Genomic DNA, 25,159 nt, shown 5'->3' with positions numbered 1-25,159 from the left:
TGTAGCCAGATTAAGGCCCCAAGGTATAACGATTATAGCTTACCTAGATGATCTGCTCTTGATAGACCAGTCGGTAGCCCGCTTAGACCAAAGTAGGATCTACAGTCAACTACCTGGAATACCAAGGTCGGATTCTCAACCTAGAGAAATCCTCCTTAAAAAACTTTCAAGGAGATTGGAATACTTGGGTCTGATTATTAATACAGCCCAGAAAAAGGTATTCTTGCAACAGGCGAAGATCAGTGCCATAAAGGAACTGATTTAGATGGTCAAAGCAAAGAAGGATCCTTCTATTTGACTTTGCATGAGGTTGTTGGGAAAGATGGTGGCTTCATTCGAGGCTGTTCCTTATGCTCAGTCTCATTTGAGGTCCCATTAGGCGATACACTCCCTGGTACTCCTCTGTAAGAAGCTGCTGCACCAATTCAGCCTGGCGGCCTCTTGGCCATGCTTTAAACGAGGCCATTTTCTCAAATTCAGCCAGACAGTCCTCAATGTAATCATCAGGCTGCTGTAAAAAGTCACCAGCACAGATTCTTTCATTACGTTGAGAACAGCACCCTCCTTTTCCACTATCTCAGAGGGTTCCTGCCCATTCGTGAGACACCTGCTCTCCACAGTATGCCCAACCACCAGCACTTGATCCCCAAGTTTAGACTCTCTGACCATGGCAGACCGGTTGGCAACCCCACTCTTGGCCCTTGCTAATGGTCTCTGCCCACATTCAAACACCTTTGGTTACTCCGCACCGTAATGTATGATCCACAACAAATCGGGGAGACCACATATCTTTCCCAGGATGCTGTGGCTCACCACTCAACCGTGTGACCTGTTCCCTGGTAGGGATCAAAGTGAAGTCCTTCCTCTGAGCACCAAGGAAATGGTCTTGGGAGCGCCCAAGATATAACAAGTCAGGCTCAGAGGAAAAACTCTGCGCTTCCAATCCTGCAAACACCTCCAGGGGACCTAGGTCAGCTTCTGCAGGTTCACACATCTGATACATTTCTTTACTATTCACATCCTGCAACACGGTTTTAATCACTTCGTATAGGGGCTTCTCCTTTTTGGGGGAGGCCCCTGAACGTTTAAGTGTTTGAGTAAGTCCCAAAATATGGAGCAGTCTCGCCCAATTAGCAAGTCATGAGGTAACCCTGAGATCACCCCAACTCTCAAGGTAGCAGTTCCTGCTGTTGTGGACAGGGTTATACAGGCCATTGGATAGTCCTTGATAACCCTGTGTACAGAGACCACTCCAATCTTTTTGCCGGGTATCAGCTTTCCCCACTCCCTAAGACAAGAAGTGCTACAACCTTTTGTCCATTAACCCGCACCACAGTCTCAAGCGGGCTTAGGTAATTTTTAGCATCAGCCGCAAAGGCAAACCTAGAGCCGTGTTGAGTCATGTCGCAATTCATTGGCTTCTGTCTTGGACACTGGGCCGCCATATGACCCAGTTTTTGGCAGGACCAACAGTGAACCTCACGGGTTCCCATTCCCCCTGCTGATTTTCAGGAGGGTTTGACGTTGGGGTGCTCCTGGCAAAAGTGTCAGGCACCCGAGCAGACTCCATGCATTCAACAGGTGCCATCTTAGAGCTGAAACACACCTCCTTGTTTTGGCCCAGCTGTCTGGCTGCAGAAGGGCGCTCCCACAAGCTTTCTGCACAGCTGTACCGTTCGACTGCAGCAGCTATCTCATCCTGGGACTGGAGCCACCCAACGGTGCAGCTCTTTAGGAAGACCATGCAAAAAGCAAACCAATGCAACTGCACATTGCTTTGCTGCGCAAACTGTTGGCGCTATATAAAACCTGTATAATAATAATAACTCGCTCCACAATCTGAGTGGTGGTCTTCTCCTCTGGTTTCAGCCAACCCTGGAACATATGCAACAGGTGATAAATCTGTGCATGGGTAGGCTTAGTTCTGTAAAACCACCAGCCATGAACATGGCTTGCCCTTAAAGCAAAGTCACTCCCAGCCTGGCTAGTATTTCTGCTTTCAGCAATTTGTAGTCCCGTGCTGACTGTTGGCCAAGTCACAGTATGCCTGTTGGGAATCTGCAGTCAGGAAAAGAGCCGGCACATCAGTCCAGTCCTTTTCAGGCTGACCTTTCCTTGTTGCAAAAACCACTCAAACATTGCTAGATATGATTCAAGATTGTCTGTGGCCGTCATCTTTTGCAGGGTCCACTGCACTGCCTTTCTCAGTTCACTCTTTACAGCCAGGTCACCATTCACAACAGGGCCCCCTTTCACCATTTCAGCCTGCTTGGTCAGTGCCTTCTGTAAACCCGGTATCTGTTCCATCAGTAAGCGGTTTGTTTCTTGCTGAGCAGCAACTGCCTGCGCATTAGTCACTGCTAATTGTTTAATCAGTTCCACCATTACTTTATCTGATGCTTTTCCAGCCTGTACAGCTTTAACCCAGGACATAGGTTTGGCCTGCACCCCTCAAACATGCCCAATGCATCCTCCACCAATTGTCAGGATCTGAGGGGTTAACAGGTAGCTGGGAGACAGTTTGAGTCAACTTAAAAGGCTTTATTCAGCAAAAATAAACACAAAAATTACAGACTTTGTCTTCATGGGCAGCTCAAGCAACACAAAAACTCTTCTTATCAGTATAATACAGACCTTTTAAATAATACTCAGCATCCCAGCCACAGCATTTACCGTATATACTCGAGTTCCGAGTATAAGTCGAGGCCCCTAATTTACCACAAAAAACTGGGAAAAATTTATTGACCCGAGTATAAGACGAGGGTGAGAAATGCAGAGGGTCAACAATGCCCATCTGCAGCTGCCTGCCTCCCCGTGTCCTGTGCAGCCTACCTGTACCCTGTGTATGTGTCCTGTACATGTGTGTCCTGTACATGTATCTTGTGTCCCTGTGTTTCTGTGTCCCAGTGTGCATGTGTCCTGTGAATGTGCAGCCTACCTGTGGCGATCTCCAGCCTCCCTGTGGCGATCTCCATCTTCAAACGGTGGCCGGCGTGTGATGATAGTGTTTGGCCATTCCACAGTTCAAAAGCCGCGCCTCCTCCTCGTCTGTGATAGGCTGACTGCTGACTGCCTATCACGGACATTCTCTCATTCTCATACCACGGACGAGGATGAGAGAATGTCCGTGATAGGCTGTACACTGACAGCTGTTCAGCCTATCACAGACGAGCAGGAGGCGTGGCTTTTGAATGCTGGAATAGCCGCCGAACACTATCATCACAGGCCGGCCGGCGTCTGCCTGCATGACACGCTGATAATGCAGACAGATGGCGGTGACTCGAGTATAAGTCGAAGGGGACACTTTCAGCCCAAAAAAAAGGGCTGGAAAATTCGACTTCTACTCGAGTATATACGGTAACATAGCAAAGTCCCAGTTCAGGCAAGCTCACCCAGCAGGTTCAAGTCAGAGGCAACAGGCATCTTTCCAGCATCAAGCTCTCTTCAGCACTCATGACAAAACAGGCATTTCCCACAGCCTCTCTGACTAGCTGTGTAATAAGTAGGCCTGAAAGGGAGGTACTTGCCCTCTTTTATTAACCCTCTCTTAACGTACTCTAGGCTGACTCTCTACAATATATACAGTATTTGTACAGTAATCATAAAGTACAGTACAGGACACAGGCTGAGTATTCATAGACCCAGGTCTAAAGCGTGGTGCTTTCAGCTGACTGGACACTGGCAGGCTTTTTGAGGATACAGCCACTGGGTGTCTCCCCTATAATCCTACCGTACTCAAGAGTCCTCAGTTTGCTGATATCCTAAGGTGATGGACCTCTTCTCCCTTATGGTGAAAACACTCTTAGCCTAACCAGTTTTTTTTATCTACAATCAACTTTTCACCCTTTTGTAATAAAACAATAGAAGCAATGCATTCAGATCAGTGCAACCTTAGTAAAATTTGTACAATTTGTACAACATGTTTAGTTAGCTGAAGGGTGCTTAGCAGGTCTAGGCCCATTGGTCCATCCCTATAGAACCTAGACCCCTCCAAGGGTATGCCCACCATGACAGGTTCAAATTGGACCCTATATTGGGAGTAGCAACGTGGACAAGTAAGACGGGGTCACACTGTATCTCTGACCATTGCTGTAAAAAAAAAAAAGACTGTTTCCAATGTATTGCCCTTTACAGTGTAAACTTGGCGCTAAAATTCAATCACTTATAATAAAAAATTTGTGCTCAGTTGACCAATGCTGCTAAACATCCCATTAGTGTGTACAATGTGTAAGAAAAAATGATCCACAGTAATCCTCCTAGATATAACAAAACGTACAATCCCAAACTAATTGAGGTGCAAGGTTTAACGAAAATGTCATCTTAAAGCAGTTGTAAATGCATGTTTCTTAAGATAAAATAATAAACATGTTTTACTTATCTGCTCTACGCAATGATATTGCACAAAGCAGCCATTTACCTCCTCTTCTAGTAGTGTCCTTCCAATCTCCGCATAAAAATTCAACACTTGAAAAAAAATTCTTCCACAAGCAAAATTACATAGATTACCAGTGATTTGTTCTGCTAGGTCAGCTTGTAAATCCAGAACTTTTGTTACTTCCTTCACCACACACAGGGTTTCTCAACCTTTTTACCATGGAGGAGCCCTTGGCAAAGAGTTTGAGCTCTCTGGGGAACCCTTCTACAGCAGTGATATCAGCAAGGAGTAGGGTTGCACTGATACTAGTATCGGTATCGGTGTGGATACCGAGCATTTGCTCCTCCGGTCCCCCTGCCATGTCCTCCGTGCTCCTCCCAGTCCCCTCGCCATGTCCTCCGTGCTCCTCCCAGTCCCCTCGCCATGTCCTCCGTGCTCCTCCCAGTCCCCTCGCCATGTCCTCCGTGCTCCTCCCAGTCCCCTCGCCATGTCCTCCGTGCTCCTCCCAGTCCCCTCGCCATGTCCTCCGTGCTCCTCCCAGTCCCCTCGCCATGTCCTCCGTGCTCCTCCCAGTCCCCTCGCCATGTCCTCCGTGCTCCTCCCAGTCCCCTCGCCATGTCCTCCGTGCTCCTCCCAGTCCCCTCGCCATGTCCTCCGTGCTCCTCCCAGTCCCCTCGCCATGTCCTCCGTACTCCTCCCTGTCCCCCGCCATGTTCTCTGTACTCCTCCGATCCCCCTCTGTCGTCCTCCATTCCTCCACTGTGCTCCTCTGGTCCCCTCCTCCCAGATCTGTCAGGATGGAGAACGGAGCAAGGAGCCGGTATATATCTCATTTACCGACTTCTTCCTTTTCTGAATGAACAGAGGCTGTGATCACTGCCTCTGTCCATTCACATAACTGAGCATAGTATGTGAATGGACACTGACATCTGTATTTACGATGTGTCCGTTTATGAATGGAGAGGAGCCTCTGTCTCCTCTCCATTCATTTTTAGTAAAGCTGAGGCTGCTGAGAAAGGGACTAGAGAATCTGTGTCCTCGGTCCTTTTCCCTGTCTCAAAGGGGACATGCCGGGACTGATAAAAATAATATTTAAAAGGTAAAATTGTAAAAAAATATATATATATTTGTAAAAAAAAATTGTAAAGCATAAAATTGTAAAAAATAAAAAACTACTGACACAGTCGACTCTCACATGACATTAAAAAAAGTATTGGTAATCGGTATTGGCGAGTACTGGAAAAAAGTATCGGTACAGGCGGTCCCTGGGTTACGAACAAGTTAGGGACTGTAGATTTGTTCTTACGTCAGATTTGTTTGTAAGTGGGAACAGTACATTTCTAAGTGTAACTCCAGCCTGTGCAGTGATGTGGGATGTACCTGGGTGCTTCTGCACATGCAGTCATGTTATTTGGAGCTTTTGTGGCCATGCAGTACTGGAGTGTGGGATGTGTCTGGCGCTGCAAAATGGTTGCTCGATTACCTGTATCGTGAAAAAACCCACCATACTCTTTTGCGTTAATAAGCGCCCATTTCGTCTAATGGTATAGTGCATCTTACCTATCACTCTATTTCCCGCATATCCCCAAGTAAACAGACATGACCACAGCTTACGTCCTCATCTCAGCACGACTGCCCCCACCGCCACCGCACTGGGTCTTTTATTCAAAGACAACGAAAACAATGACAAACAGGAAGGGATCACCCCAACAGCCAGTCGCTTCCTCCATGGGAAATGACCTCGCAGGATATGACCTCGCAGGATATGACCTCACAGGATATGACCTCACAGGATATGAATGTGAACACAGGAAATCCTTCCAACAGGATGAGTTTATACAAAATACTGGCTAGGGGGGTCTTATGGGCGTGTCTGGGCAGTGACCGTGTGTATGTTTTGCCTGGAAGCCATGCTCTTCAACTAAACAAAGGAAGACGCATGGCTAACAAACATGAACTCTGTCCCTGACCATAACAACTCAAAAGCTCCCGTTTTTACTGTTTTTCGTGAATCCTTATTCTGCTTTGTTCAGAAAACAAAGCATACCCGGACTATACTACTGTCCAGTGTGGATGGGAGATTATCTGCAGGTGCACGCCACGGCACCCCAAATGTGTTGATCAGGCACAGAGAGGTGACACGAGTGTACATCCACTAAACCGATAATTTATTTGCAGAGCGAACACATCCCCCCAGACGATCGTTCTGTGCAATGCACAGGGGCCCTTCGCTGGCGGACATATCCCCACTCTGCAAACACTTCTCTACATCCCTAAGGAGCTTTTCACTACCAAAGGGATCTCAACCAGCGTCAGTCTGCCCCAGTTAGCTCTTTAGATCGGATTGCGGGAAAACTAACACTGGGAGACACTTTGACCATACATATTAAATACATCTTCATAAAATTTCCACAACACCTGGGACCAGTGTGGAGCGCAAGCGTCCGGCAGTGACGTCACGCTACCTCCGTTCGGAAGTAGGAGTCATTCGTAATTCGATTGTACGGAACTCAGGGACTGCCTGTACTTGTACCACTTTAAAAAGTGGTATCGGTGCAACCCTAGCAGGGAGTGTCAATAGTTTAAAAAAACAATCTCAACATACAGCGATATGGGAATTACTATTGACATAAGCACACACACACCACAGGTTGAACTGGATGGACTGGTGTCTTTATTCAACCTTACCAACTATGTAATTACAGCTGTACATATCAGGAATATGAAGTGTTGGGGTAACAAACGCTTTAACCCTTTGTGATAGCAATTAGGTAAAATAAATAAATAAAACGTTTAAAAAATAAAATTATGATAAAATATATAAAAATAAAAAAGACAATTGCCATAACCCCCACTTGCCTACTAGTCACACTTACCTCCTTCCTGCCCAGGCCAATTTTCACCTTTCAGCGCTGTCACACTTCAGCCCCGGAGGATTTGGCAGCTTTTTACAATTTGGCACTGCGCTGCTTTTTCATGCAATGTTGTACCCAATTTCCATCCTTTTTTCCCCACAAATAGAGCTTTTTTTCTGATGGTATTTGATTGCCTCTGCGATTTTTATTTTTTGCTATATAAACTATTTAAAAAAAAGATATTTTCTACTTTTTGTTATAAAAAAATGTAATAAACTCAATTTTAGTCATACTAATTTAGGCCAAAATGTATTCAGCCACGTCTTTGGTAAAAAAAATGTCAATAAGCGTATATTTATTGGTTTGCGCAAAAGTTATAGCGTCTACAAACTAGGGTACATTTTCTGAAATGTACGCAGCTTTTAGTTTATGACTGCCTCATTTCTTGAGGTGCTAAAATGGCAGGGCAGGGCCCCCAAATGACCCCATTTTGGAAAGTATACACCCCAAGGAAAATGCTGAGAGGCATGTTGAGCCCATTGAATCATTTATTTTTTTGTCACAAGTTATTGAAAAATTACAAAAAAAAAAAATTACACAAAGTTGTCACTAAATGATATATTGCTCACACATGGCATGGTTATATGTGCAATTACACCCCAAAATACCTTCTGCTGCTTCTTCTGAGTATGGGGATACCTCATGTGTGAGACTTTTTGGGAGCCTAGCCGCATACAGGACCCCGAAAACCAATCACTGCCTTCAGGATTTCTAAGGGTGTAAATTTTTTATTTCAATCCTCACTCGACCTATCACAGTTTTGAAGGCCATAAAATGCCAAGATAGCACCCCCCCCCCCCCCAAATGACCCCGTTTTGGAAAGTAGACACCCCAAGCTATTTGATGAGAGGCATGTTGAGTATTTTGCAGATCTCACTTTTTGTCACAAAGTTTTGAAAATTAAAAAACAAAAAAAAAACACATTTTCTATTCTTCATTTTCAAAAATAAATGAGATCTGCAAAATAGTCACCAAGCCTCTTAGCAAATACCTTGGGGTGTCTACTTTCCAAAATGGGGTAATTTGGGGGGGGGGGGGAGGCTTGTGCTATCTGGACATTTCAGGGCCTCCATAACTGTGATAGGTAGTGAGAAGTAAAACCACAATTCCTTTATCGAACATCATAGGACACAGAGCCTTAAGTATTTACTTAGTGGGTTATAGCTACCTTTAGGTGTTGACACTGGCACACCCAATACAGGAAGTTGACTCCCCTATATAACCCCTCCTCCTTCCAGGAGTACCTCTGTTTTTTCACCAGTGTCTAAAGGTGTTGGCATAAGTGAAGATGTGCTCTGCAGAGCTCCAGGAGGGATCCATGCTGGATTTAAAAAGCCTCCACAACCGGATCCATCCCGCCACGGCTCTAGGATGGTACCCGGTCCTCGCATAGAAGAACAAGGTTTTGCCTGTAATGCTCCTCATTGAGGGCTGGACCCTAGGTACCAGGACTCTTTTTGGTCTTGCTACATTACCTAAAGCTGTCCTAAGGCTTGCTATACATGGTCCAAAGGAGTGGAACCCCTATTAAAAGGGCCCCAGTCTTTGAAGGTTTAAACACGCTGCCCGGTGTGATGGGTGAAGTTTGGATCTGTCTGTTTACTCAGCAGTATACTGCAGCGAGGAAAAGGTAAGAGGAAAGCATAGGAACTGCAAAGTCCACCTATGACTTTTCTTTCAGTTATATTGTAAAATGCCTTAAAAAATAATCTAGAGGGAGTAATTGTGTATAGACCCTGTTTATATCTGTGCTAATACAGCGTGTGTTTCAGCAGCTGGAGGGGGGGGGGTCTCCTCTCCCCCTAAATGGGGAAACTGAGTGGATAGGGATACATGTTATGTTTAAACAAGCATAAATCTGAAAAGCTGATAAAAAGGCTGTGTAAATCCCCTTCCCCCGCCTCCCCTCTGAGGTGACTCTTGCTAAAGCACAGGAAAGGGTGTGGCGTTTAGACAATCAGGCTCACACCTAAAAAAGCTTAAAGCTGATACTCTGGGAAACAGACAGTGTCTATCAGAGCAGCTGAAGCAAGGCTGCCACAGGACACAGAAACGCTGGTGCATGTGACGGGTTTAAACAGGCTTTTGCAGTACAGGAAAAACGTATTGTTTAGCATTAGATCGTTCTATGCTACCACTGTTTTTCCTACTATTGTTCAAGTAAATAGAACAGTTCTTAGAGTGCCTCTGCTTTTTTGTGCTTTGCACTATGGCTTCAAGGCTTACTACTAAGGCACCAAAACCACCCCCAGGCGCTGGGAACTCCAGTCATGCCTACACATTGTCATCCTCTCCTGATACCTGACATGGCAAGCTAGGGTGAGTCATTGGAAGCAATTGGTGGTGCAACTGCTTCTCACACTTAAGTCCCTGTATACATGACTGAAGATGCATTTTCCTCTTCCCTGCAGGGCTTAGAAGGAAGATTAGCGGCATCCTCTATTAAAGGGGATAAGAAGGGTGCTAGATCCCTCTCTCCCACTCCAAACCCCTTACCAGGGGAACAGTGGGGACAGGATGAGGTATTGCCCTCAAACGATCGGGAAAAACAAACCGATGACTCCTCTGCGGAGGAAACAACAGTTGAAGTTTCAGCTTCACAATCTGAGGTACAAATCCTTATGGACATGGTTCGCTCCACTTTCATGTTACCCCTAACAGAGTCAGCTGAAAGTCTGGTTTCTTCTTTGGGTTCCTTGAAACCTTCACAACCAGTGCATGCATTTCCAGTCCACACATTACTAGAGAAGCTTATTTATACCGAATGGGATCATCCGGATAAACATTTTCTCCCTTCAAAGAGATTCTCAGTTCTCTATCCTATGGAGGAAAAATTCACCAAAAAATGGAAAGTTTCAGCAGTAGATGCTGCGATTTCCAGTGGGAATAAAAGTTTAACTTGTCCAGTGGACAATACACAAATGCTAAAGGATCCAACAGATAAAAAGTTGGAATTCCTGGTAAAATCCTCTTTTTCTTTAGCAGGTACTGTTGCTCAGCCTGCAGTTGAAGCTATAGGCATCTGTCAGTCCTTAAAAGACCAGTTCACAGAGGCCCTTAACGAGCTCCCTGCACAACAGGCCAGTGAGTTGGCCGATTTACCAAAAGCATTATGTTTTGCCATAGATGCTATAAAGGATTCTATTCACCAGGCATCTCACCTTGCATTTGTTCTAGTACACATGCGTAGGACCCTTTGGCTAAAGGGTTGGTCTGCCGAAGCACCCTGCAAAAACCTACTGTCTAGTTTCCCATTCCATGGGGAGCGACTATTTGGCGATAATTTGGATAAATATATCCAGACAGTTTCCAGTGGAAAAAGTACTCTTTTGCCAGTCAAAAGAAAGTATAAACGTCCTTCATTTAAACAGACTCTCTCTCCTGCGCCAAGCACATCCGCCTCTAAGCAGTGGCGGCAGCTTCCACCGTCAGATTCCAGAGGAAAATTGCAGGGTCAGGCCCAGGCTCAAAGGAAGACCTGGAGCCGCAAGACTACAAAGCAGAATACTAAGACCTCTTCATGAAGAGGCGTCTTCCCTCACCAAGGTGGGGGTAGGACTTCTGCATTTCGCAGAAGACTGGCAGAGGGAAACTGTGTCACAGTGACTCTAGGATACAAACTAGAGTTTTGTGAGTTTCCACCATCTCACTTTCTGAGATCAAACGTTCCCAAGGATCCAGGGAAAAGACCATCCCTGTTTCAAGCATTAGACCGATTATTGACTCAAGGGGTAATCGTACAGATCCCCACAGAAGAACAAGGTTTAGCTTTCTATTCAAACCTGTTTACGGTACCAAAACCAAATGGAGATGTCAGGCTCATTCTGGATCTAAAAAATCTAAATCGGTTCCTAAAAATTCGCTCATTTCGAATGGAGTCGATCAGGTCAGTGGTCTCCATCCTACAAGGCGGAGAACTTCTGGCAGTCATCAACATCAGGCATGCATATCTGCATGTCCCTATATTTCCCGCTTACCAAAGGTTTCTGCGATTTGAAGTGGAACAACGGCACTTTCAGTTCACGGCCTTACCCTTCGGGCTAGCCACAGCACCACGGGTATTCACAAAAATACTGGCCCCACCTCTAGCCAGGTTGAGGGCACAGGGCATAATGGTGTTGGCGTACCTAGACGATCTATTGTTAATAGACCAGTCAGTTACCTGGAAAGTCTCGGTTGGATCCTCAACCTAGAGAAGTCTTCCTTAAAACCAGTAAGAAGGCTGAATTATTTAGGCCTGATCATAGATACAGCCCAGAAAAGGGTGTCCTTGCCTCCAGCAAAGATCAGCTCCATACAAGAGCTGGTACGGATGGGCAGGTCATTACATTGTCTTGATGTAGTGAGAGCAGTGAAAATCTATTTCAAGAAAACTGCTCAGATTTGTAAGACTGATGTCTTATTTATTCTGCCAGAGGCTCCTAAAAAAGGACAGGCAGCGTTGAAATCCACTGTTGCTTAGTTATAATTCAGACTTATGATTTAAGGGGTAAGATTCCCCCTATTCAAGTTAAGGCACACTCTACCATAGCGGTTAGTGCTTCTTGTGCAGTGCGTCACCAGGCCTCCTTTGCACAGATCTGCAAGGCCACTGCTTGGTCTTCGGTCCATACATTCACAAAATTTTACCAAGTGGATGTAAGAAGGAATGAGGATATCGCCTTCAGGAGCAGTGTGCTGTAGGCAGCAGTATAAGTCCTCAAAGTCTGCAGGTGCCCTACGGGTTGTGTCTCCCTCCCCTCAAGTAGCATTGCTATGGGACGTCTCACTAAGTAAATACTTAAGGCTCTGTGTCCTTTGATGTACATCATAGGATACAAAGGTCCGCCCCTCTTTTTATGGGGTGTAAGTATATTGCTTATATGGTTTGGCTACAAAAACTGAGGTACTCCTGGAAGGAGGAGGCATTATATAGGCTCTTTGTCCTATGATGTACTCCAAGAAAAGGATTTTACAGGTAAGCTGTTTTAAAAATCCTATTATTATGCCTTTAGAAAGCCTAAAGGCGCTGCTTGGTTTTTGGGGTCCTGTACGTGGCTAGGCTCACAAAAAGTCTCACACATGAGGCATCCCCATACTCAGGAGAAGCAGCAGAATGCGTTTTGAGGTATAATTCCACATATAACCATGCCATGTTTGAACAATATTTGAACAATATCAAATTTGAACAATTTAGTGACAACTTTGTGCAAAAAAGAAAAAGTGTAATTTTCCCGAAACTTGTGATAAAATATTCCATGGACTTAACATGCCTATCAGCAAATAGCTTGGGGTGTCTACTTTCCAAAAAGGGGTCATTTGGGGGGTTTTGAACTGTCCTGGCATTTTATGCACAACATTTAGAAGCTTATGTCACACATCACCCACTCTTCTAACCACTTGAAGACAAAGCCCTTTCTGACACTTTTTGTTTACATGAAAACATTTTTTTTTTTTTTTGCAGGAAAATTACTTTGAACCCTCAAACATTATATATTTTTTTAAAGCAAAGGCCCTACAAATTAAAATGGGGGGTATTGCATTTTTTTTTTCACACAGTATTTATGCAGCGATTTTTCAAACGCAATTTTTTTGGAAAAACCACACTTTGTTTAATTTTAATGCACTAAAACACACTATATTGCCCAAATGTTTGATGAAATAAAAAAGATGATCTTATGCTGAGTACGTGGATGCCAAACACAACATGCTTTAAAATTGCGCACAGATGTGCAGCGGCGACAAACTACATACATTTTTAAAAGCCTTTACAGCTTACCATTTTAGATATACAGAGGAGGTCTACAGCTAAAATTACTGCCCTCGATCTGACCTTCGCGGTGAAATCTCACATGCATGGTGCAATTGCTGTTTACATATGACACCAGATCAATGCTTGCAATAGGTAGTGACAGGTACTCTTTTTTTTAGAAAAAATTGGGGTCTATTAGACCCTAGATCTCTCCTCTGCCCTCAAAGCATCTGACCACACCAAGATTGGTTTGATAAAATGCTTTGCCAATTTCCCAATGGCGCTGTTTATATCCGGTGAAACCAAAGTCACGAAATGATTGTAGCTTCTGGTTTCTTAGGCCATAGGGATGATTGGAGCCATTCTGGTCTCTGATCAGCTCTGTGGTCAGCTGGCTGAACCATCGGCTGCATTTTCGGGTTCTCTGTTGGGACAGGAGAGCCCAAGAAAACCGTAGAAGATGGTGGGGTGGGGGGGGGGCGTTCCCTCCCACTGCTTTATAAAAGCAGTCTGAAGGCTAATTAGCCACTAGGATTGCTTTTATATGAAAGTTAACCGCTGGCTAAAAAGAATGATACCAAGATGATACCTAAACCTCCAGGCATCATTCTGGTATAACCACTCAAAGTTCAGCAACATACCAGTACGTTGCTGGTCCTTGTTGGGCATACATTGTAATGTTCTTTTTTCATGCAGCTTGTGGGCTGTACGAAAAAAAAGAGATTGATCGGTGGGTTTGCCCACCATTAGAATACCACCCTTCATCCACCCACTTCTAATGATGGGCATACATGCACCATTTTTTTTTTTTTTTAACTGTGATGGTGAAATTACCTCCGACAACGCTGGAGCCACGGCTGTATGTATCGTGGGAGCAAACACTGTTGCTGTCGAGATAAATAAACCCGTGCTGCAGCTGAGTGGCGTACCTGCTAAGCAAATGATGGTTAACAATAACACAAAGTAACATTACATTAAAACAGTAAGACTTACCATACCTGCAAAGCAAATACAATAAAACAGTAAAAATAAAACACAGAGAGAACGATAGATATAGAATAATAGTGAGCGGACAGTAGAGAGTGAACATAAGAGAGAGAACAGTAGAGAGAGACAAGAAAAATACAACCACAACAATTTTTGGATTTTTTTTATTTTACATTTTTTTGTGTTTTTTTTTTTTTTATTTATTTTTTGTTTTTTTTCACTTTTTTAAAAATAGTAAAAAAAACTGTAAACTGAACTTTGCAGATTAGGGTCTCTCAAAATGTGATGGCCATCACATCTTTCGAGACCCTGTGTTAGTGTGCCTAGGACTGTGTGGTGCTGTACCCTACGCTAATATTCAACTAGTGTGTGGTAGCATTTGAAACATTCACCAATGCAGAGACCAGGTTGGTCAGGACAGGAGGGACAATAAAATCAAGTGTCACTCCTAAATCCGCGTTTGCTACAGGCACGACATGTTCTTTGGGTAGGGGTACCAGGTAGGACATAAGGAAAATGCCTATTATGCAGCCGGCATTTGCATTGGGAAGTTGGGCAAGAGCACTGTCTGGAAACAGCAGGGGTCTGACGATCTCTTCCTGGAATTTGAGGAAGGATCCAGTCCGTCCTGGAGCTTTGTATAGCACAAAAGCCTTCAGCATAGCCAATTGAAATAAATAAACAGACACATTTTTGTACCAGTGTCTGGCCTTACGGCAATTGGGTACGGCGCCAACAACTGGTCGCTGAGGTCCACCCCTCCCATGTTAAGGTTGTATTCATGGACACAGAGGGGTTTCTCCACAACACCGGTCGCCGTAGGAATTTGGACTGCCGTGTCTGCGTGAAGCGAAGACAGAACGAAAACATTCTGTGAATCCCTCCACTTCACAATGCTATCAAATTATTACACTTCAAGCAGGCTCTCTCGCCCCATCTAAGTCGGGATTCTACAAGCCGTTGGGGGAAGCCCCGGCAATTAGATCGCACGGCGCCACATGCGCCAATTCCACAATCAAAAAGGTGACCAAAAAGTGGAACGCTCGTGTAATAATTGTCCACGTACAAGTGGTACCCCTTTCCGAATAAGGGTGACACCAAGTCCCACACTATCTTACCAGCGCTCCCTATGTAGTCTGGGCAGTTCTCCAGCTCTACGTGACTATCTCTTCCCTCGTAAACCATAAAACTATATGTGTAGCCTGTGGCCCTGTCACAGAGCTTATACATCTTGACCCTGTATCTGGCACGCTTGCTGGGAAGATACTGTTTGATAGACAAGCGGACAGAAAACTTAATCAGGGACTCATCAATGCAAACAACTTGATCGGGAGTAAACAAGGCTGCAAAACGTTGGTTCAAGTAGTTTATGAGGGGCCGAAATTTGTAGAGCCGATCAAATCCAGGGTCACCCCGAGGACGACAGAGTTCATTGTCATTGAAGTGCATGAACTGCAAGATCAGCTTGTATTGTGTCCTGGTCATGGAGGCAGAGAACACGGGCGTATGGTGAATTGGGTAAGTGGACCAATATGACCGCAACTAACTCTTTATAGTGAGGAGGGATAGGCCCAGGAAGGTCCATTTGGAGACCGTAATGGGTCTACAATCTCTGGCAAGGGTCATCTGGGGATTAGCGGCGATTAATTGACCAGCATACAAATTACTTTGGTCCACAATAGATCTATAGAGATCTTTCGTGAAAAACAGCGAATAAAAATCAGTGACGTAAAATCAGGTGCCGCTGCTGTCTATAGGTTCGTATTCTGAGCCTCAATCTGATAGATGAGTGACTTCCTCTTCACTATCTGTCATGCTCAGAAATTTGTAGGCCTCTTCACTACTGTACCTTCGATTTGACATTTTGGTCTCTAAATTTACTGGCGCACTAGTGAGACTCACAGGTAAAAAAGCTCCTGACTGTTAGCGACTGATTCAAACGCTACCAATAAAACTGTTAGCGTTCGCAGGGATCAGGCCTGACTCTGCGAACGCTGTAGTTATGTGTTTAGTGTCTTGTAAGTGACAGTGATCGATTGATACTGCACTTGGGTGGGCTGGGCTGGGCGGAGGGGCTAAATGCAAGTGCTAGCAGGTATCTGGGCTGATCCTGCTAACACTGCGTTTTTGGGAACCCTAAACTGCTGGGGACGCTAGTATAGATCAGATATCGATCCGTTCAGACGCTATACTACTAAGGGGGGCATATGGTGCGTGCGTGGGTGTTAGAGCTACTGGCACTAATCTGACTCTGCCTGGGGCAACGCAGACCCTATCTGACACTGAAACCTAACTTGTATAACGCGCCCCATCCCGCCGAGCTCGCGTGCAGAAGCGAACGCATATGTGAGTAGCGCCCACATATGTAAACCGTGTTTAAACCACACATGTGAGGTATTGCTGCGATCGGTAGAGCGAGAGCAATAATTCTAGCCCTAGACCTCCTCTGTAACGCAAAACAGCGGGACACTACTTGTGCTTGCCACCTCACCAGCTTGAACTGCACTTATGAGACTCGCCACGTCACCAAGTGTTACTGCAGTGCTGGTTTAAGTACGACCGGGGTGTAATAGGCCGCTGGTGCTTGCCAGTTCACCAAAACGCTACCAAAAAAACTGTTAGCGATTGCAGGGATCAGGCCTGACTCTGCAAACGCTGCAGTTATGCGTTTAGTGTTTTGTAAGTGTCAGTGATCAATCGATACTGCACTTGGGTGGGCTGGGCCGGGCGGAGGGGCGAAACGCAGGTGCTAGCAGGTATCTGGGCTGATCCCGCTAACACTGCGTTTTTTGGCACCCTAAACTGCTGGGGACGCTAGTATAGATCTGATCGGATCAGATATTGATCCGTTCAGATACTATACCACTAAGGGAGGTGTATGGTGCGTGCGTGGGTGTTAGAGCTACTGGCACTAATCTGACTCTGCCTGGGGCAACGCAGACCCTATCTGACACTGAAACCTAACTTGTATAACGCGCCCCATCCCGCCGAGCTCGCGTGCAGAAGCGAACGCATATGTGAGTAGCGCCCACATATGTAAACCGTGTTTAAACCACACATGTGAGGTATTGCTGCGATCGGTAGAGCGAGAGCAATAATTCTAGCCCTAGACCTCCTCTGTAACGCAAAACATGCAACCTTTAGAATTGTTAAAATCTCGCCTATGGTGATTTTAAGGGTAATAGTTTGTCGCCATTCCATGAGCGGGCGCAATTTTGAAGCGTGACATGTTGGGTATCAATTTACTCGGCGTAACATTATCTTTCACAATATAAAAAAAATTGGGCTAACTTTTCTGTTGTCTTAATTTTTAATTCAAAAAAGTGTATTTTTTTTTTTTAAAAGTGTGCTTGTGTCAGGAGACTAGTAGACCAGACTGTGTGGACTGCACAGAGATAACCCAAAATGCATGTAAGTGAATAAATAATGTTTATTAAAATAAGTGATAATTCAGAAAATACAAACAGTGCAAAACCAACACAATAAACCCACTACAAACAACAATATATACAGCAAGGGGTAATACCGGAATCACAGATGTCAGCCAGGCCAGGGTCATACACAGCAGGTCAGCAGGAACAAGGGATATACCAGAAACACAAACGTTTAGCCAAGCCAAGGTCATACACAGGAGATAAGCAACTGAATAAGGGCAGGTTAGGAGAGGGGGATAATGGATGGGATAGGATACAGGCTCAGGAGCAGGCTCAGGTTCAGATACAGGAGATACAGGTTTACGGGATAACAGGTCAGGGCGCAAGGAAGAAAGATACCAAGGCAAGCCTATGAGGGCTTGCCGGGTATTTATAAGGCTGTGGTAATTGACCTCATGTTACAGCTGAGCACAGAGTGTGCTGTTTGCTCCACACTGCCGGAGTGCACCCTCTGGTGGACACCGGTACTACGGCCCAAGGATGCAACAGTGCCACCAGCAGGAGAGACCTCTTACTACAGGTCCCAGGTGTTGGAAGACACCCACTGGTGGACACTGGTACTGCGATCCAAGAGACCGATAGCGCCACCAACGGGTTAACCCTCTCATGACAGCTTGTAGGACCGCTGCGCAAATACTGTGTGACAGAAAGTATTACAACAACCACCATTTTATTCTCTAGGGTGTTATAAAAGAAAAATGTATAATGTTTGGGGGTTCTAAGTAATTTTCTAGCAAAAAAAACTGTTTTTAACTTGTAAACAACACATCTAAAAAAGAGGCCCGGTCCTTAAGTGGTTAAATAACAATTGCGCGGTCATGCAGCACTGTACCCTAATACATTTTTTATATATTTTTTTTCAAACAAATAGAGCTTTCTTTTGATGGTATTTAATCGGGACTGGGTTTTTTATTTTTCTCTAAATAAACAAAAAAACTAAAAATGTTGAAAAAAAAAAGTTTTTCTTAGTTGGTTATAAAATTTTGCAAACAGGTAATTTTTCTCCTTCACTGATGTGCACCGATGAGGCTGCACTGATAGGCACTGATGAGGTGGGACTGATAAGCTGCATACAGTTCCTTGAAAAAGTGTTCATGCCCCTTAAAATTGTCCACATTTCTGTGTTAATATACTGTATATATTGTGAATTCATCCTGTGTTTTATAATAATCAATATATAGGGTATTGGCACAAGGTTAGCGTTGTATAAGTACCAGTATTTTTCTCTGTGTGTCCACTGATCCTTTCTCTAGCAGTATTCAGTTTATTCACAACAGGTGCTGTTGGATTGTGTTGCTGCTGTGCTCTGTTTAGTTGAGGAAGGGAAATGCAAATTGACCTTAGTTCAGCCTCCACGCCAAGCCTGGTCAGAGGCTTACTACTTTTCCATCAGCAGTACTCTCTAGTCAGGCAGCATGCAGTTACTTGCAGGACTACTCCAGTATCTAAGCCAAAAAAGTAACAGTTTTTCTCCTTTTTATACAACTGTGCCACTATCCATGCTGCCTGCTGATGGGGTCCAATTCCTCCTCTATGCTGCCTGCTGATGGGGTCCATTCCTCATTTATCATGCCTGCTGATGAGGTCCATTCTTCCTCCATGCTGCCTACTGATGGGGTCCATTCCTCCTCCATGCTGCCTGCTAATGGGGTCTATTCCTGTCCATGCTGCCTTCTAAAGGGGTCAATTTCTCCTCCATGGTTCCTGCTGATGGGGTTCAGCCTACCTCTATGCTGCCTGGTGATGGGTCCGCTGGTGCCCTGCTGTCCTCTGTCAAGCCTGCCGTGCCCCGCTGTCCTCTCCCAAGCCTGCCACTGGTGCCCGGCTGTCCTCTGCCCAGCTGTCCTCTGCCAAGCCTGCCACTGGTGCCCAGCTGTCCTCTGCCAAGCCTACCACTGGTGCCCTGCTGTCCTCTGCCAAGCATGAAGCTGGTGCCTTGCTTTCTGCTACCAAGTTTGCCACTGGTAAACTGCTTTCTGCTGCAAAGCCAGTTTGTGACCTGCTGCCCAGCCGGACTATACTGATTTCCACGCTGCTACACAGCCGGACTATGCTGATTCCCAACTTGCTGCCCAGTCAGACCCTGGTAACTGGGTTAAGCTCCTGCCTGCTGATGGGTTTGAGTTTTCTGGGTTTTCATTATCAAGTGGCTTGCATGGGTTTCCTGTCTGGTCTAAGATCCCTATTGTTGCTTGTCCTGAGTTCCTTTTGCAGCAGTTTGCTACTGTTGCACCAAAGCATGGGAGGTCCAGATACCCACTTTGAATTTGAGAGTATTTGATTACAATTATTGTTTGTGTATGATGGGTAGCGCAGCATCACAATATCACATACCATTTATATAGTGTGGGAACACTACTACATGTTAGCAGCCACCTTTTCCACCATTGCTTAACACTTGATTGCTTGCGCAATATGATATTTATAGATTTTTATAGATTTTCTCTGATATATCTTTCAAAGGTCGCTATATCCCTCCATATGCTTACATTTTTCGTCCATATTGTGTCCTAATTTACTCATTGGTGTTTCTAGATCACCACTTTTATTGTTATTGATCTGAAAATTAAACACTTCATCCAAACGAACCTTTCTTTGATCTAAAAATGTGAAAACATACATAGTAGCTGCAAAAGTGTATGTGGATCCACATACACTCTTGCAGCTACTATATATGTTTTCATTCCTCCTGGACATTTAGGGACCAGACATGACGCTCTCAAGTTTTTAGTAGTCTAGTAAGTAAGAGCTGAGGGGGATCCACCCCTGGAGTCTCCAGACACTCCCTCCAAATTTTTTAAAATTGATTAGGGGTATAACTGGGAAGGTATGTATTATTTTCCCTTATCAAAATATTGTTAACTTGTTGAATCCACTGCTGACAGGTAGGTATATGAGAGGTTAACCAAAATCTCGCTATCAGTTTTCTTGCTAGATAGAATAATATAACAAGGGCCGTATAAGTAGTCGGGGAGTAAAGTTCTTCTGTCAGTCCACCTAGAATGCACGTAACTGGAGTAAAGTCAAGTTGAACCTGAAATATATTGTTTATAGACTTGATGACTTCCTGCCAGTATCTCACTAGTTTTGGGCATCTCCATAACATGTGAATAAGTGTTCCTTGGTGTACTTGACACTTTGGGCATATGGGTGAATCCCATTTTTGTAACTGTACCGGCGTGCGATATGCACGGTGAAGGATAAATAGGTGAGACAGTTTATGTGCTGCTGAGACTGACACCAGTGGACCAGCCACTAAAATCTGTTCCCAGGTATCCCCATCTATAGGGCCGACATCCGCCTCCCATTTCTCTCTACAAGGCAGCAAATCTAAGGCTTGAATATATGTCAATTGAAATGCATATATGTCAGAGGTGGAGAAAATATACGTAAAAAAAATTGTATACTCTACCTGAAACGTGGATGTCCTACCCTGAACCCTGAGAGCATGATGGAGTTGCATGTACACATAGAACCTATTACTTAACAAGGGGAACTATAAGCAAAGTTGGTCAAATGATTTCACTTCCTGCCGGAGAAAAAGTTGCAAGAGATATTTAACTCCAGCTTCTATCCAAGTAGAATAGTTTTCAAGTTTAGCCAATTCCCTATAGGACCCATTACGCCATATAGTGGTACCAGCAAAAAACCCTGTGATACCTAATCTATGCTTTAGTTCTACCCAAAATTTCTGTAGGAGTTGGATTGTAGGGCATTGACCGGGCATTTCAGGCAGGTCCATTTCCAGCTGAGACAGAGCGGAAAACTCTAAGGATAATCAGCAATGTCCTGGTGGGGTCAGCCACCAATGGGAGATCTCATCCAGCCAAGTGCTGTAACTGGGTGGCCAGAAAGTATGTGAAAGAATGAGGTACCGCCAATCCCCCCTGGTCTTTGGGGTATTGTAACATAGTCAGTTTAACCCTAGCAACTCCATATTTCCAGATCAACTCTCTATATTGTGAATCCAATGCGAGCGAACCAATATTGAGGGATCCACATGGGAGTGTTATGGAGATCGTACAGCAACTGGGGAGCTCACACCATTTTGATGAGGTTAGCTCTGCCAGTAACAGAGAGGGGCAGCTTACACCAGCTGGAGCACTTCTGCCTAAATGTCTGCAAGAGAGGTTTAAGATTCAATGTGAAATAGTCTCCTACATCCCGACGTAACCACGGCCACTTGGGAGGCTATAGGATGAAGGGTTGCAGGCAAAGGGTCAAATGGCATCAGTGAGGACTTGTGCCAATTAATGGCAAATCCTGAATGTTGACCAAATTTTTCTATAAGCCGCATGGCAGCCTTCAGTGATCTTGCTTTGTCTCCAAGGTATATCAGGGTGTCATTGGCATATAGGGAAAGTTTGTCCACCCTCTCACCCCTATGAAATCCCACTATGGCAGGAGACGCACTTACCATTGCTGCCAGAGGCTCCAGCGCCAAGGCGAAGAGCAGAGGGAACAATGGGCACCCCTGTCTGGTCCCACAGTGTAGGGGTAAAGCTTCTGAAATTTCTACATTAGTGCGTATTCTGGCACTGGGAGCTGCATAGAGCAACTGAATCCAGGCAAGAAAGGTCTTCCCAACTCTAAACTTACCCAAAACAGCCCATAGGTATCTCCACTTTTTTATCAATTCTTTATTTTTTTTCACAAAGGTAATAAGACACTTTCATCAGTACATCTATACAACACAACATTCTTTTTTTCTGATCCTGACCTCCTTGTGATTCCTATTAGTTGCAATTATTTGGCTTCCTAATCTTCAATTTAACCTACTTAATCATACTTTCAAATTAATCTTATTTGTAACAACCCAACCTTTGTGATATTTTCCCTTAACCAGAATCCATTCTTCAAGAAAGAAATAGATATAGGAAAAAGGAAAAGAAAAAGTAGGGAAAAAAAGAAAAGAGAGAGAGAGAAAAAAAAATTAAATACCCCCCCCCCCCCCCCCCGGGATTATTTGTTGCTATGAACTTTTAGGGGTTCTGTTACCTATATAACATTTTATCATCTTGCTCTTTTAACATTGAAGTAAGATTTTCCATTTGTTGAATTTCTGTTATCCTCGTAAACCATTGTGCCTTTGTTAGTGATACATTAGTTTTCCACAAAACCGGAATACATGCTTTTGCTGCGGTCAACAAATGTCTTGAGAGAGTTTTTGTACCTTTCAATGGATAGAGTAATGTCAAACAATAAGAAAGCTGCAGGATTTTCTCCAGGAGACACATCTGTAATTTCTTTGACTATTTCGGAAACCATCGTCCAAAATGCTTTTAGCCCTGTGCATTCCCAAAATATGTGCAGTAATGTACCCTCAGACTTCTGACATCACTAGCAGACATTCGATACCTGAGGATATATTCGATGCAGAATTGCCGGTGTTCTATACCACCTAGTCAGAATTTTATATCCACCCTCTTGATACCTTGTTGACACTGACGCCTTATGCGTAAACAATAAAATCCTGTTCTTTTGTACTTGGGAAAATGTTACCCCCAGATCTCTTTCCCACGTTTGTAAAAAGGTGAGTTCTTGTGGGGCCTCTAAATCAATCACCAAAGCATATAAGATTGAGAGTGCATGTTTTTGTGGTTCCCTGTTTAGGCATATTTGCTCGAATTTAGATGTGTACGTACTACAGTCGGTGTCCATGTCGCCGACCGTAGAAAAGCATTAAGCTGGATCCGCCTAAACGGGTCCAAATCCACTGAAAACTCTCGTTCAATCTCCTCCCTGGACATCACGTGGTTATTACTCAATAAATGTATCAGCCTACTGATTCCTTGTCGCCTTAGAACTCCTATAAAATTCCTGTCTGTTATACCTGGCTGAAATCTCTGGGTACCAAGGATATCTCTACTTGACGCTGTCAAAAGCTTTGGCAGCATCGAGCAAAAACATTGCCCTATTGCCCGGATTGTCTACCAGAAGTTGTATATTTAGAAAGAGCCGTCTAATATTTAGTGCTGTTGACCGTGCAGGTATGAAGCCTGATTGGTCAAGTTGTATAAGTCTAGATACCACTTTCTCCAGATGAGTGGCAAGTACCCTGGCCAGTAGTTTAATATCCGTGTGTCAGAAACCATGGATCAGACCGAGACAGAAGTACAGTTAATCACACTTGTTTAATAATAATAAAAAGGTAAACAGAGTAAGCATAGTCAATACATAGCCAGAGTTCAGTAACCAGATCGGGTAGTCAGCCAAAGCCAATGTCAGAGAGCCAGAGATCAACGAGTACAGCAAGCAGGATCAGGAGCCAGAAGGGACGTCAGCCAAGCAAATCTTCAACAGGAACGCAGAAGAAAGTCTCTGAGATGTGACCAAAGGCGAAGGCAGAGATGAAGTGAACTGGACGGCTTTAAGTAGGCAGGACTGACGAGCAGATCATCAACAGCTGAGTCACTGTGGAGAGAAAGGAGCTGGCAATTAGCCGAAAGCTGAGCGGCCAGCTCAGAGAAGGAAGGGATGAGTCCAGCCCTGTTAACTAAATTGGCCTATAATAGTCTGGCAATAAGAGGCAGGCAAAGTCCCCCTCCCAAGAGCATCATTCAGAATCTCCAAGAGTGTAGGCAAGAGAGATTCACTGTATCGTTTGTACATCTCTGCAGGTTGTCCGTCAGACCCCGGGGATTTACAATTGGCCATAGCGTCCACTGCTTCAGTCATTTCCTCAATTGTGATAGGTTCATTGACTAAAAAAGCCACTGTAGACATCCTGCACCATGTTCCCTGTAGGGCCCTGGATAGTTTCTATATGTGATGCCTCCTGTTGTGACCCAGATATTACTGCTAGTAAGTGCCCAGTGTTCTCCCCCTCCTCAAAGTACTTCTGTTGTGTAAAAAACCTTTTGTTCTCGGCAGCTGTAAGGGTGATTTGTTGGTGTAATGTTTGGGCAGCCAACCAATTACGTTCCGAGGCAAGTGAAGGATTCATAATATATTGTTCCTCCGCTGTACGTGCTTCACTGAGGACAAGGGTTTCCCATTCCTTAGTGGTCGTTTTAAGGTTGGAAATTTGTTTGATGATTAACCCATGGACATGTGCCTTAAGGGCATCCCAAACCACTAAAGGGTCAGCCGTACCCCTATTATAATAGAGGAAGGATTTGATCACCTTAGGGAGAGGGTCTGTGGGTGGGAAGAGATTAAACTAGAAAGGTTTAACCTTCCATAATTTGGGATCAACGTTACCCGAAATGGCAATTTGTATTCTCAGTGGTGAGTAATCAGAGATATTTTGTGGGAGGTATTCTGCCATAGGTATCATAGACAGCATCATAGAGTTACTGAAGCAGAAATCTATACGGGATAGTCCCTTGTGTGAAGCAGAGTAACAAGAGTAACATTTTCGGTAAGGGAATCTATTCCTCCACACATCACAAAACCCCAACTCTGAGATCAGTCTAGCAAATGGAGTAGGGCCCGCAGCACCGGTAAGCCCACCCCCACTCGATATAAATTTGTCTTTGTTTTTATCCAGAAGATTATTAAAATCTCCCATTGCCCATATAGGCACATTGGAGTGTGGCGCCAGGAATTTCGCCAGCCATCTCAAACAGTCTGGAGAGAAGGGTGGAGGAATTTATATCTGTTGGCTATAATACATACTACCCCAGTAATTTTACACAGCAGAAAGATATACTTTCCTTGGTCATCCACACGGGATTGGATCAAGTGAAAGGGAACATTATTTGAGACAAGAATA

At 44.5% G+C, this 25,159-nt stretch overlaps 1 protein-coding gene across 4 annotated transcripts in view; it reads left to right on the top strand.

Moving 5' to 3' along the window:
• RRN3 (RRN3 homolog, RNA polymerase I transcription factor) overlaps positions 1-25,159 on the top strand; it is a 1,085,194-nt gene that overhangs the window by 385,531 nt on the left and 674,504 nt on the right. The window lies entirely within an intron of this gene.

Source organism: Aquarana catesbeiana, linkage group LG06, assembly GCF_042186555.1.
Source record: "Aquarana catesbeiana isolate 2022-GZ linkage group LG06, ASM4218655v1, whole genome shotgun sequence".
NCBI classification, from domain to species: Eukaryota; Metazoa; Chordata; class Amphibia; order Anura; family Ranidae; genus Aquarana; species Aquarana catesbeiana.
This window is presented reverse-complemented; position numbering and strand designations above follow the sequence as displayed.